The sequence below is a fragment of the Myotis lucifugus genome, unplaced genomic scaffold (assembly GCF_000147115.1).
Source record: "Myotis lucifugus unplaced genomic scaffold, Myoluc2.0 scaffold_6, whole genome shotgun sequence".
Taxonomy (NCBI): Eukaryota; Metazoa; Chordata; class Mammalia; order Chiroptera; family Vespertilionidae; genus Myotis; species Myotis lucifugus.
In genome coordinates, this window is record NW_005871054.1 from 5306641 (window position 1) to 5321588 (window position 14948).

Sequence of the window (14948 nt, forward strand, 5' to 3'; positions counted from 1 at the left end):
ACTTTAATTTTTTGGTGAAGTAGGAGGCAAGCTCATTTAGGTAAGGAAATTGAAGAATATGGTAAGATGTTGAAATGTCACTGAACCCAAAAGGGAGCTGAGAGGGTATAATTTTAGGATTGTGGGACAGCAGTGAGGTTCCCACAATAAATGTGCAATAGTGCCAGTCAGAATGGTCCTGAGGTTTTTCTCTAGTTGTTCCCAGCATCCCAAGGGTAGCAGAGAAAGTGGTCTGTCAGTTTGGCCAGGATGAGATGTTGCCAAGTGGATGTGCTGGAGGAATAGTGGTTGAAGAGCTTGGAGAGAAAATAGTTGATGTAATGAACCATGTAGTTTAGGCTGGGGTGGAAGGGTGTTAATAAATTAGGGAAAATTTATCAGTCAAGAGATTTTTATCAAATAGAGATTAGGTACAGTAAGAGTGGGCCTTTATCTACAATTGGTTATATTACCATTATTATAAGAAAAAAAAATAATTCGTAGAGGTTTTTCCTTAAGGTCTCAAGAATCTAAAGTTGTTTGTATTACAAAAAAAAACAACAAACCCTTTTTACCCTGAAAGAAAAAACTTTTTAGAGGGGAGGGATGATTATCTATCATTTTGTTTATACTAGTGTTAGCATTTGCTAGCTCAAATCTAATAAAGCCCTCTCCATGAATGCATCATTAATAAAATCTTCAGAATGGCTTCTCTCAACATTTTCTTTTTGATTTTTCATGATTTAATTAGAAGCATCTTTTAAAAGGCTGGTTTTACTATGGTAGTATCACATCTGCATTTTCAGCAGTATGCAGTTTAATCACAATGGGTTATAAAGTGAAGCTCCCAGTACTTATTGTATTATCTAGTAGAACCCACACATTTTGCGTTTTTAGTGCCCGAGTCATCATCTTATATTTGTTCATCAACATTTTAACTGCCCCTCTTTTAAAAAATGTAATTTGATAGTTAATTTTCTAAACTTGTTATTCTTTTATTTCTCTTCAAAGTAATAACATTTCATGTCTTTGTTATTCTTCATCCTGCACCTGAACTCTGTTCTCTCACAAGTCATTTTGCTCTTTTTACCTCATTTTAAAAATATATTTTTATCGATTTCAGAGAGGAAGGTAGAGGGAGAGATAGAAACATCAATGATGAGAATCACTGATTGGTTGCTTCCTGCATGCCCCCCCACCCCCAACACACACACTGGAGACCAAGCCTATAACCTGGGCATGTGCCCTTGACTATAATCGAACCCAGGACCCTTTAATCCACTGAGCCAAACCAGCTAGGGACTTTTTACCTTATTTTTTTCAATTTTTGTATAGAGACTTGATAAACTTCTAAGTATTAAATTTCATGATCATCAGTAAAAATGAATTAGCAATTTTATGCCACATCATTGGACAGTTTTAGAATACACATAAACACTATGGTGACAATTTTGCCATGGGTAGTGTGAGATTAAAGATACAGTATATTCAGGGTGTCCTCCAAAAATGTATACACACTTTAATAGCTGATAGCTCAATTTTGAAAATGAAATGCATTTTAATAAACACTGCCTTTATAATTATTCCAAGTATGTGTATACATTTTGGGGAATACCCTATATATGTGACCTGTTGGTTATTTTGAAAGCAGAAAAATGTTTCTTTCATTATTGTTGAAGGAATGATTTCTTTTCCAATAAAGAATAATTCTCAGATTTTTTAATTCTCAAAAGAATGGTAAACACAATTTGTAGGTTAAGTGCTGGCTTGAGAGTTTTCCATTCATTGTTGCTTGTCTGGAACAGAATCAAACATGTATAAAACGGGTCACAAACCTCTTGGTAAAGAACTAAGGTTGTTTCCTGCTCACCCATCCCACCCTGATTCCTTGATCCAGGCGCGCCCACCCTGATTCCTTGATCCAGGCTCTCTCTCTCTCTCTCTCTTAAATTTTAGAGAAAAAGAGGAAGCAAGTTATTCAGATGAGCATGTTGTTAATTATTGTAAGGTTCCTTGAAAGCAGGAGCCTAGTCTCAGCATCCTCCACCACACCTAGCACAGTACCTCAACCATTGCCTGCATTATACAGAGGAAGAGTTTAGAGCTTGGGTTCTGGAGTCCAGCTGCCTTGATTTTAGTCCTGGTCCTGTGTTCCTAGATATGTAACTTTGGGAAAATTACTGAACCATCTTTTATTATGAAACATAGTAATAGTAGTAGTAGTATTTCACTAGGTTGTATGAATTAAATACTACATTTAAGCTCATAGACCTCTTTTTGATCCATAGTAAGAATGTAATCATTGTTGGTCACTAATATTATTATTACTCTGCTTCATTTTGCTGGAAAGTTACATTTCTTTTCTTTTAAAAACTTTTACCCAAGTAATTATCCTGTTATTTAGTGTTATGATAGGAGTGGTGGAGGTGGTATGGAGCCAGAGGTGTACACCAACCCAGGCTGGGAATACGCCTGGTGAGAAGCCCCAGCAGATAAGTAGTATCACCTTACTGGAGAATACCATGCCTTGCCCATCTCTAACTCTTAAAACCTCCCATCCTCATCTTAGTCGGTGTTTGCAGACTCACAAATTGAGTGTATTTGACCCCACAAGATGTGGCCTCAGGGATTGAAATACTTAGCACTCCAGTTGATTTTGATGCAAGAGTTTGAAGATATATTGCAATAAGATGGGCAAGATAAGAAATGCTGGAATAAAATCTCAGTGCTGCTGCAGCATGTCCAAATTGTAAACAAATTGATACATCATTCCAATAGTTCAGTAAGGAAGAAGACCTTTCAAAGAGATTTATCCTAGACAGGACAGCTAATCAGTCATCACCTTCTATTCGATAGTACCCATAAACCATGCCAGAGAGACCCAAGTATCCTATTTTAAAACACTTCCAGATAATAAAATTCTATAACATTCCTTGATATCACCTCCTAGTGATTATAATGTTAATTATTATTATATTCTTGGGTAAAATCAGAAACTTGAGCTCTCTTGCTCCTATATTTCAGTTCCTGCACATTTTTTCACCCTCAACAGCTCCTCTAATTTCTTCTTTCAACTTCTTAGTTCCCCTCTCTTATTCTACCCTTTTTCTAAACTATATCTGGAAAACATGTGAAACTTCTTTTCATTAAAATAATGCAACAATGATAAGGTTCAAAGAATAATTCATTTTAAGAACTATTTTTATTTTAAGGTGAGGAACAACCTTAAAGAAATACAAATTAAATTTTGGAATTATGGAAACAACTAATGATGTACAGTTGGTTTTTTGTTGTTGTTGTTTCTGTTTGTTTTGCTGCTCCTTTAACTATACCACCCTGGATGGCTATGATTGGCAGCCAAAACTACTTTTGGGGTGTTTAATTAATAGGATCATTATTTGTATACTCCTTATCACTGTGTATGTGCTGTCCTAGTTTGAGTGCTGAGAACTCCATGCTCTGATAGTTTCTGAGATATAGGGGAGCAGAATAAAATTGTCCACAATGGTTTTAAAAGCCAATTGTTACTCTTTGTCCATGGCAGAATAATAATAGTACTTGTCACCACTTAAATAGTGCCTTTCATCCTCAGACATTGAGGCACTCCAACATTGTTACTTCCCATTATTTGAGTGAATTTCTTTTGGAAGACAGGGCAAACTGAGAATCACATAATACATGGTTAGCTATGCTAATTTTGTTTTCTTTAACAAATGTAAAATAAATAGTCTACTAGAAAGCCAAACAGCTTGGAGATAAACCTCTCTAAGGTAGGTTAGTCTAAACAGATGTTTTGTTTTATATCAATGTTATTTTTTTAAAAAGTTATTCAACTAATACTGATTTTTTTAAAATTTTGCTTCTATTTTGTCTGAGAAACAGAAATAAGCAAATTGCTTGCATACAGAAAAATGGTTTTAATGAACAGTAAAAGTACAGATTTTTAAAGCTTTGATGCCTTCTAAATTTTATGAGTAAATTTTGTGGAAAACTGTAAATAGAGCATAATTATTTGAAAAATAGAATCCTTTGTTATTAGTCATTTAACTGTCACGGTTATACAAAGCACCCTGCTGTATAGACAAAGGACTGAAAAAAAGTTACCTGGAGAGAGTTTTTGCTATTGAAAGAATAAAAACTAAAGCAATGGGGTGAATTTTTGGTTCACAGATGCAAATACTGAATGCTAAATCTGGCTGAGGGAAAATCAGTTTAGCCTGATAACCGGATTACTCAGAACAAAAATAGAGAAAATTAAGAACTAAAGAGCAGAAAATTAAGGTGGAATACAATTTAAAGAGCAAGTAAATGATGTAAGCTTTCATTTTCTTCCCCCCACAGTGTCCAGCTAATTAAAATTACAATCAAAATGAAAGAGACTAAACTTGTAAATATCTTTAGCTAATGATGTCTTTTTAATCATCTTCACATTCAAAGTCTTCTTTCACTCATTTAGGTCTTTACAATAAAATGAAATTGTTTTTCCCTGTAAAAACCCTCCTTTTAATTTTTCTTATCTGCTTCTTTTTATATTATATATTCTGTAGTGGGGTTTTTTTTCTTTGCCTCTCTCTATGCCAGTTTTTTTCAGCTTTTCCTTTTACTTTGAACATACTTTACAGGAGGCAGGATTTGTATAGTTGTCATGTTGTATGATTTTATTTTACAATTTAACTGCCCATCCAAATACAACTCTTCTAGGCTCCCTCACACACAAAGGCATAATTATTCATTATATAATATGCACCTTATAAAATTACACTTTTAAAAATTAAGTGGATTCAATTTTCTTACTAGAAATATTTCTCCATTTCCTTTCCCATCAGGAATGATTTTTAAGTTCCCAAGCGAAATCACTGCTAAAGATGCTGCTGATACATGGACATTTTGCTATACATCTGGGTTTACAAATGTATTATGCTTCCAACCCTTCTGGAATTTGTATTTGGGAACCTAGGAAGTGAAAAGGTGCTAAGGAACATGAGGCCCAAAATGGTGGAGCCCTTTATTTAAGTACTCAGGCTCAATACACATTAATTGGGCACCACTATTCATACACCTTGTTGAGAACTTGTTCCTGAACCGAGAGGTCAGGTCTGGGCTTCACATAGCACCCCATCTCTCTCTTGATTAGTTTCTGCTCTAGTTGCTTAGGTGGCTATTTTATTTTCTGGCTTGCTAGCGTACAAATGTAAGTTAAACCTTGGCAATAAAAGTGTGGGTAGCAGCATTCCCATAGCCTGGGAGCCAGTCGAAAATACAGAATCTCAGACAACAAATCAGACATTCTGAATCAGATGTATTTCATCTTAACAAAAACCCGAGGAAATGTATGTGCACGTTAAAAGTTGAGAAGTACTATTTAAAGCAATCACCTCTAAGCATTCTAGATATATGACTACTTTTTGGCCCCTTTGCATTCCTTCAAGTCCCACCGATGAGTGGAGAATATACTGGTATAATGTCTATGGTAGGAAAGGAAGGGATTGGCTTTCATGCCTGGTCAGCATCGGACCTAGCCTAGGATGTCATTTCCCATGACCTGGGTCCATTCCTGATAAGCTGGTTACAATGCCTAAAGCATGTAGCCTGACTTAGGTGGTGATGATGGTGTACCCACTACGGCCAACTTGTCACTATCAATGCCTGCCTCCTAGATAAGAGACCAGCTTGATCCAACCTCACTCAGGACCAAGCACAAGGTCAATGTGGGCATGTATTTGGAGGTAGGGGAGGTGTACTTCTACTTTCTACAGCCAAGACTGAATGCTCCCCGCAGGCATAGGTACCATTTAATCTACGATATCCAGCACTGCCAGAAACATTTTGGTTCTCCTGATAAGAGAGGAATCTAATACAATCTCCTAAGAACTCTTCTACATTCATTCATTCCATAAATATGACTGCTACTAACTGGCTTTCCTCCTACCTCTCTGATGACTTATTTTCATTATCTTTTGATGGCCTCTTTTTCTCTATTCAGCCTTGAAATGTTTGAGTTTCTCAAGGCAACCTCTTCTTTTCCTACTCAATTGTCTAGACTCCATTCTCTGTTAATAGCTTCAATTACCATCTGAATGCAAACTACTCCCATTTATATCTCCAACCCAGATCTTTCCTCCATGCTTTAAATCCATATAGCTAGTGCCCATTTTTCATATCATTTGGATGTCTCACAGGCATCACTCGCAATTTCTCTATATTCAATACTGAACTCATAATTTTCTAATCACTAACCAGTTCTTTCTGTGTTCATGAGCCTAGTAAATAACTCAACTATGCTTTCAGTTATGCCCATCTTATCTCATAGCCAATTAATCATCAAGCCTTAGTGATTCAAATTTCTATCTTTAGAATCCTTTGGTTCTTCAGGTCTACATCACCATCAGCCCTGTCCAATTACCATCATAGCTTACCCAGGCTACTTCAATGGCCTCTCAAAGGTCTTTTGCTATCTCCTGGAATATATGAAAATATAACTTAAAAGATGGCCCTGGGAAAGCTCATTTCAGATAATCCCTAGAAACATCCAGTGACCTAGTTAAAAGTTAGTAAAAGCAGTTATCTTACTAGTCTCTTAACTAATCCCTATCTTCACCCTGACACTTCTATTATCAACACCACAGCCACTAAGATTTTATATATCAAGCATGTTATATATATACTCAGGGTGGTCCCTCCCTTCAACCAACTTCTAATCATGTCTAATAATGTTAGTCTCTGGCTTAAATTACCACAAACTCTTTCTATTACCTTTATAATAAAATTAAAATTCCTTACATTGACTTCAAGGCATTATAAAAATTGTCTTCACACACTAGCATCATTTTACTCCTCTCTACACTCCGATTCTTTATATTTCAATTTTTTGAACATACCATGCACCTTCCTACCTCAGACTGGCATCACTCCTGTATGTATTGTCTTCCTCTTTTTTTCCTAATTAACTCCTATCCACCCTTCAAATCTTGGATTAATCAGTTCCTATGAGAGTTTATATCTCATACTTTAAACTAGGTCAGATCTAGGTTATATGCTTTCTTATAAATTTCTGCATCTCCTCTGTAATAGATATTATAATTGTACTATGCTATCTCTGCCCCTCCAGTTAGATGTAAACTCCATATTGGCAAAGACTGTACTGGTTCTTGTTCACTACTTTTCTCAATAAATTTTCTGAATGAAGAAATAAGGTACTGAAGGAATGAATAAGTAGAGTATGGCAGGTGCTGGGGATGCAGAAGAATCTGACAGGATAAGACTGCTTTGACCTCTAGCATCCCACTGATCACCAAACTTTATTTGGCTGATGTGGCCAAATGGCCTTCTCCCCAACTGTTTCATGTGAGCCCCACCTAAAGCTATGAGCTTCACTGGATTCTGGCATCAGGTGTATATAAAAGTGCATGTGGCCAGGACCTGTTTATAAATCCATGCAATGGCAAACTCTGAAGTGTTGGATAACTTTATCAAGTAGTAGAGTTATTTAGTACTTTATTTGTTAGTACCATAGACCCAGTTGCCAATGTTCTCTAAGAATATTTCATGATTAATTATATCTGACTGATTATTGCCTTTTGCTCCAACTCATCACCCATTAGTTGGGATGGTCAAATTAAGGAATGCCCTGAGCCTGAGTAAGTCCTAAGTAATGAAGTCATAAATTCCTCAGCAGTGGTCAGCTTCATATAGCATTCTTCCCCATGAGTGATGGCCTGGGTTGAGTTAGTAAACACTATCCTTACCTGATCTACCAAATTGACTTTCATTTAAAAAATTCACATTTGTGGATCTGGATCTGGAGGCAGTTTCATCCTATAGAACAATTTCAAATTCAGCTACAGTTTGGGGCAGAGTGGGAATGTGGCTTTCTCCTATCACCACAGGGCTATAGGTTCTGCTGAAAATGGATGCTTGTGTGAGCCATTCTTTTGCATACATTTCCCAAATATTTTCAAGGTCTCAATATATAATTTATAGGAAAATATGATATTCATGCTTATCATTTATAAATGTATATCATTTGTAAAATTTGACACTTATTTCTGTCAGTTCATTTTCAGATTATATAGCTTATTTATTCATCTTTTCATTAGTAACTTTATGACTAAAACATGATGGAAACTGATAAAATTAAGGCAAAATTTGTATATGTGATAGTTTATTCAATAAATATTTGAATTTCTGTTATGTTCAAGGGACTAGTTAGTCTAAGTGCTGTAGACCTGGCAGAAAATGAAACAAAAATATATCCTGTTCCATGGAGTCTATCTATATACACTCTTGGGGTGGGCGGAGATAGACAATAAGCAAAATAAGTTAAATTTATAGTTGTTAGAAGATAATAAGCCTAAAGGAAAAAATAAATTTGGCTAAGGAATAAAAGATGTGGTAGTGGTAGCCTACAATTTTAAGTAGAGTTGACTTAGAGTTCTTACTAACAAAGTAATAATAACATTTGGGCAAAGACTTGAACCTGGGAAGAGAAGAATCAGCTATCTGGGAAACAGGCAGAGGAATACAAATACAAAGCCTTGAAACAGGAGCATGTGTTCAAGAAATAGCAAGACTAGTGTGGCTGGAGCAGTGAGCAAGAATAGTAAGTAGGGAATGGGATAAGAGAAGAAAAGGAGGTGGCAGGGGAAATCCTGTAAGACCTTGTAAACTATTATGAGGATTTTGGCTTTTACTTGATTGAAATGGGGAACTATTAGAGGGATTTGAGCAGCATGGTGACATGATGTGATTTTCATTTAAAAAGGATCTTAGAGGCTTCTGTGTTGGTAATAGAGAGGCAAGGGTGGAAGCAGGGATCAGTTAGAAGACTAGTTAGAAGACTGTATTTTGCTAGCTTTCTAACTAAGCTTTTACCTGTCTCCAATAATAATCCTAAAAGAGCTAGTTATGTGTGTTAAGGTTGTAAATTTTGTCTTATATTTTTATATAGCAATGGACCTTGTGGAGATGTATTAAATAAAAATTAAGTCATATAAATACTCTTTCCTTCATAAAAGTGGTAGAGTGTCCTTGTGGAACCTGAGAAATGTTAATAGCAGTTCCGTCTGATAGAGATAGGGCACTGCTGGTAAGAATTGTGTTTTGTAGAGTGCAGAAAGGCTCTCACTTTTTCTTATCATGTACTTCAGATAAGCTGGAAAGTGATATTCATTCATAAATTTATTAAACAGTAATTACTTTAATCCCTAATATAATACAACATATTAATATGCAGTTAATTGGTGATATAGGGACTAGAAATATATGTTCCTAGCTTTAAGGAACTTATTTATAATATAGTTAATTTCATGAGACACAATTGTAATAGATTAAGAATAATTTTTATATAGGGAATCAGACTTATTACCTGCCATATAGTAGCATACCATATATTTATAATATGATATCATCTGGCTCCCTAAAACTTTATTTATTTATTTATTTATTAATATATTTTTATTGATTTCAGAGAGGAAGGAAGAGGGAGAGCGAGAGAAACATCAATGATGAGAGAGAATCACTGATCGGCCGCCTCCTGCACACCCCCCACTGGGGATTGAGCCCGCAACCCCGGGCATGTGCCCTTGACCGGAGGAATCAAACCTGGGACCCTTTGGTCCGCAGGCCAACGCTCTATCCACTGAGCCAAACCAGCCAGGGCTCCCTAAAACTTTATTCTTAAAAGTTACCATAATCAGATTGTTTCAATAAATAATTTCACCAACCTAGCTGGTTTGGTTCAGTGGATAGAGCATTGGCCTGCTGATTAAAGGGTCCCAGGTTTGATTCTGGTCAAGGGCATGTACCTTGGCTGCAGGCTTGATCCCCCGCCCTGGTCAGGGTGCCTGCAGGAGACAAACAATTGATGTATCTCTCTCATATTGATGTTTCTCTCTCTGTGTTTCTCTCCCTCCCTTCTACTCTTTCTAAAAATCAATGGAAAAATATCCTCTAGTTAGGATTAACAAAACCAAACAAACAAACAAACAAACAAATAAACATACTTTCACTAATTTTATGCTAAATTCTTACATGTAGTAACAGAAATTGACCTTTAATATAGATATAGATTGCTCTTACAAAATAAAAGACCTATCAGTTAAAGAGTGCCTATTGTATAAGGTAAGATTAAAAATGTTTTTCAGAATATTTTCTTAAAAGCTAAATAAAAAATGAACAGGGTGTATACTAATAACATAAAGTACCAACCTGAAGCAAATAATCCTGCATTTCCAGACTGAAAACTTAAGACCTAAAATACCTAAAAATTTGATATAAAAGTCAATTTCAATAGAAGCCAAGTAATAAAAAATATATATAGCTTTGATCAGTGGCCCATGTTTATAGTGCTTTGTTAATCTCATTTTAGAAGTTATGATAAAAAATTTATAATAAACACCAAACTGTGTCATAAAAATTAATGTATGTGCCCATATATGTTTCACATATAGGGTATCCCCAAAATATGTACATACACACTTTGAGTAATTATAAAGGCAGTGTTTATTAAAATACATTTCATTTCCAAAATTGAGCTATCACCTGTTAAAGTGTGTATACATTTTTTTGGGATACCCTGTATTATATATACATGTAAGTATGTGTGTGTGTGTATGAAAGATCATGGTTTAACCTGAGTCTCATAATTGTTCTGGTGCTTTCTCTCACTCGTTTATGAACTCAAAGAACAAAGGGATCAGAAGAATTGTCTCTTTTATCCAATCTTCTTAATGCAGAATTCCCTCTATACAACCCAGCACATTATATTACATAATTAAAAAACTGGTATTCTAGATTAGATTTAAATGATCTTATTTGGACCTCGTTAAATGGCCCACTTTCTTAAGTGCCAGGTCATTTTCAGATCCATATGTGTTGCTGTTGCACAAGCCTTTTAAAATGTAAGGCTCAGAATCTTTGACACATCCCATAAGATATATAAGCCAAAAGCAAATAATATGTTATTTTCAGGGTTGTTTAAAAAAATAGAGTTTATCAAATCCTGACAAAATCCTTTATGAATGGAGTAAACAAAGTATTTTTTCCAAGGGAAATATTTTCTGTGACATTGCAAAGCAGCATTTGTCAAAATAAAATCTTTTTGAAACCCAAGGGTTTAGTTTATAAGAGGACCCCATGAAAAATGCTATTACTAAATTAACTAACATTGTTGGTATTAAGAAAAACAAAACAATTTATGGTGCAAGAACTATCTCATCAGTACCATAGATTCATTTACATTCTCTTCTTTAGTAATAATTTTAGTATTTCTTCATGTAATTTTCAATGATGGAGGAAATCTCCTGTAAAAAAAATGATTACTATTACTCCTTCTCTAGTATAATCTTAATTTATATTTTTCATGCTCCCCTACTGAATTTTAAGTTAAGTCTTCTAAAGGTGTATTTTGTTGGTGCCAATATTTCTGGGTTTTAAAGCTTACTATTTTTGCCTCCTGGCAAAATGCCTTTGCAGAATGATTCAGTTCATATTTTCAAAAAACAGGAATACAAAATTAAAATGCAATTGTTTACCTTTCATCTCCAATAAAAATACAAAATTTAGATTTAGCAGTATAATCTTGGATTTGACAATTTAGAACCTACCCATATGATTAAAATCAAATTAAAACATCTTTCACATATCTTTTGTATTAACAGCCCACTGACTGGTAAATCCACCATATCAGGGTAAAAAAGAAAAGAGTTTTTGCTAGCATTTTTTTTTTTTAGTTTGGGTAGGGAGACAGAACAAATGCATATGAAACAAGCAAAAATGTGTTCAGAGAAACATCAACAAGTACAAATCACTATAATGCTGAGTCTTCATATAGCACAAAATCAAGGTGTTGATTAAAGGTAGATTAAAATTAAGGTGTAATTAGGATGATTAAAATCACTTTTGGAGCAAGGATTTGAAAAAGTAAAAATATATGAATTGGCAGGTGAGGGCAGAGCTTTCTAGTGCGAAGAGTAGGGCAAAGACATGGAAAGGAGCAAATAATAGATGGGTCAAGAAAATTCTAATGGCCAGAGCAGAGATTGGATGCAAGATACACCACTTTTGACCTTTTCACTCCTTTAATCTTACAATCCCATTTCTTTCAGTCTATCACCAATCACTTCTTTGCCCATTCTGCATAGTCCCATGGTATACCACCTCAATCACTCTGTGACCAGAACCCTCAGTGCCTTATATCCTGTCTTGCTTCACTACCCTCCTCCCGGCATGGTAAGTTTCAGAAATCAGAGGAACAGGCACAGAGGTCTGCCTGTGCAGTAGTCGCTAGCAAATTGAACAACTGTAGCTAAATCAGAGTATCTTTCTAATGTGACTCACAATCCCACTCTCAAGCACTGGTTCCTCTTATGTCTTTTCATCATAATCTTAACTTTCATGTTAAACTATTTCTCTGTCATTTTAAAAAAAATTACCAATGTTGCAAAACAGAATTTCCTCAGGTAGAATAATAGTTCCCCTCCTCCCTATCCAACTCCCCCAAAAGCTGCACTTCTGTCTACAGCCACTGGTAAGTCCCCAAATTTGCATCCATCTAATATTTCTGTTCTTCGGTCTAGGATGTTGAAGAAAAACTCATTCTAGTTCATATTGTAGCTATAAATTCATCATCTCTGGTTTCATCTGGGCTTTTAGAGTCATACGACAAAAATTCTACATGCCTCTGTCTTTTGCAATGTCCTCTCCATGTTCTATTCTCTCCCTTCTAATTATCCTCCTCATGCCTCCTGCCCCATCACCACTCTATTGATGAGATCATTGATCAAATGCCATGCCAGAAGGCCATCCTGTCTACCTGGTTATTAAGGACTCTCTTCTCCATCTTGAGCCTTCTGCTGAGTATTTGCTTGAGGTACAAAAATTTACAGGTTCTGGGATTACTGTAAGAGATCTATTCCATACATACACCCATTCCATAAGGTTGCTTTTAACCAATCCTTTGATCTCATTCCTTCCAAATTCTAGATATTTCTTACTATTAGCTCCTGCCCAGGAATCAGTACATATATCCTGACCATAGGCCAGGTCATCTTCTATGAAAAGTATTTAACATGTAAAGCACACTAAAGCAATTTCTATTCTCCATTACCCTAAGAGCCAGCAATCATCTTCATCTAGTAGAGGCATTTAGTGTGGAGCCACCCTTAAACCAGGATGCCTCACTTCCTCCACTACCTGAATCAGGATATAAAATTGACTTTTACATCCTCAGTCAATTGTTCATAAGAAACTTTCCCTATGATAGGGATGTGAGTTGAAATGAGTATGGCAGTTTGCAGAAGGTATAGGAATGGAGGTCATGTCCAGTTATTAAATTACTGGGCACCACAAACTTTATGGCTGGAATGAGATATAACATAGTTCATTATGAGTAGCATGAGCCAAATATCAGTCTCCTCGGAGCTAATATCAAATCAGGAACGTTTTCACACAATGTTAACTATTGAAGAGGGCATGGACTTTGTCCAAACTTGAGGATCCTTCTCTATCTCCTACCTGGAGTTAGCAGTGTCTATTCAGTATTTGCCGACTATGGACCTGTTGATAGTTACTTGCACTTCAACAGTGGACCAGGTGCTAAGTTTTCTTTTATTGTGGGCCCCAATTATGGATGGGTATAATTTGAATAATCTTGCTAATGGCCAGAATAAGACATACAAATAAGCTGCATTTAATATTTAGATAGCCATTTTGAAAGGAGTAGCCCGGAATGCCATAGATCAGTGGTTCTCATCCTTCCCAATGCTACGACCCTTTAATACAGTTCCTCATGTTGTGGTGACCCCCAATTTCATTGTTACAAATTGAACATAATTAAAGGATAGTGATTAATCACAAAAACAATATGTAATTATATATGTGTTTTCCTATGGTCTTAAGCGATCCCTGTGAAAGGGCCTTTCGACCCCCAAAGGGGTCACAACCCACAGGTTGAGAACCACTGCCCTAGATCCTCAAACACCCAGCTCTTTTCTGTCATGTAAGAGGTCTTTAGTTTTACAGAAGTTCACAGGCATACATGTGACTTACAGAAGCATCCAGGAATATTTCTACTTTCTGATCTTCATGTCCTATCAGCATGATGTTTTGTGGATACTGGATCAAAGTGGTAACATGCTCAAGGTTCCAGAAAACTAGCTGCTACATAGAGTTACAGAGCTGACATATCCCTGAGGCACAACAATAAACATTTGTTGGTGCTTCTATCAATGAAGGTAAATTTCTGGTGATGCCTACATCAAGTGGATAAAAATGTTTTGGCAGGATCAATAACTGCACCATAAGTGTTGAAAGATACATTAATTTATTCTAGTAAGGAGGAAAAAAACTAGACTAGTAGCCACCACTGGACCTCAACTGATTTTGTTTCCAGTGATCCACAGTCATTCTCCAAGACCTTTGCGATTGCAGAAGCCAAACCATCCTGTTAATTAATCACCAAATCTACAGCTTTCAGGAAGCAACCTCCAGGATTATAATGCTCTTCTTCATTCCTTATTTTGTCAGAAAAGGAGAGTGCCAAAGGGCCTTCACTTGGACCTTCCTAACATACCAGCCTTGACTTATGATGTAAAAAACTGTGTGGGATTCTGCCATTTTCCTATCATATCCATTCCAAGAATTGACTTAGGATCTGAGAAAATGACGCCAAGTAAGTTTTGGGAGTCCCACTTGGGCTACCATTTTAAAAACTCAGGTCAGAACTCCATTTAAAACCTGGGCTCCATAATGATCTCCAATTCTGCCAAACTGATTATAATTGGATTACAAGTCCCCAGGAATCAGTGGCCACTTGGGGCAATAGCCAATATTTCCAGAGTGGAAGTATTTCCCTTTCCTCAATGCACATTCAGGTTAACGACTGCCAGCCCCATTCGGAAGGACGAAGCAGAGATTCACAGTATGCCTGGGTACTGCTACAGCAGGATCTTTCCTCACGGGAACCAGCCTCC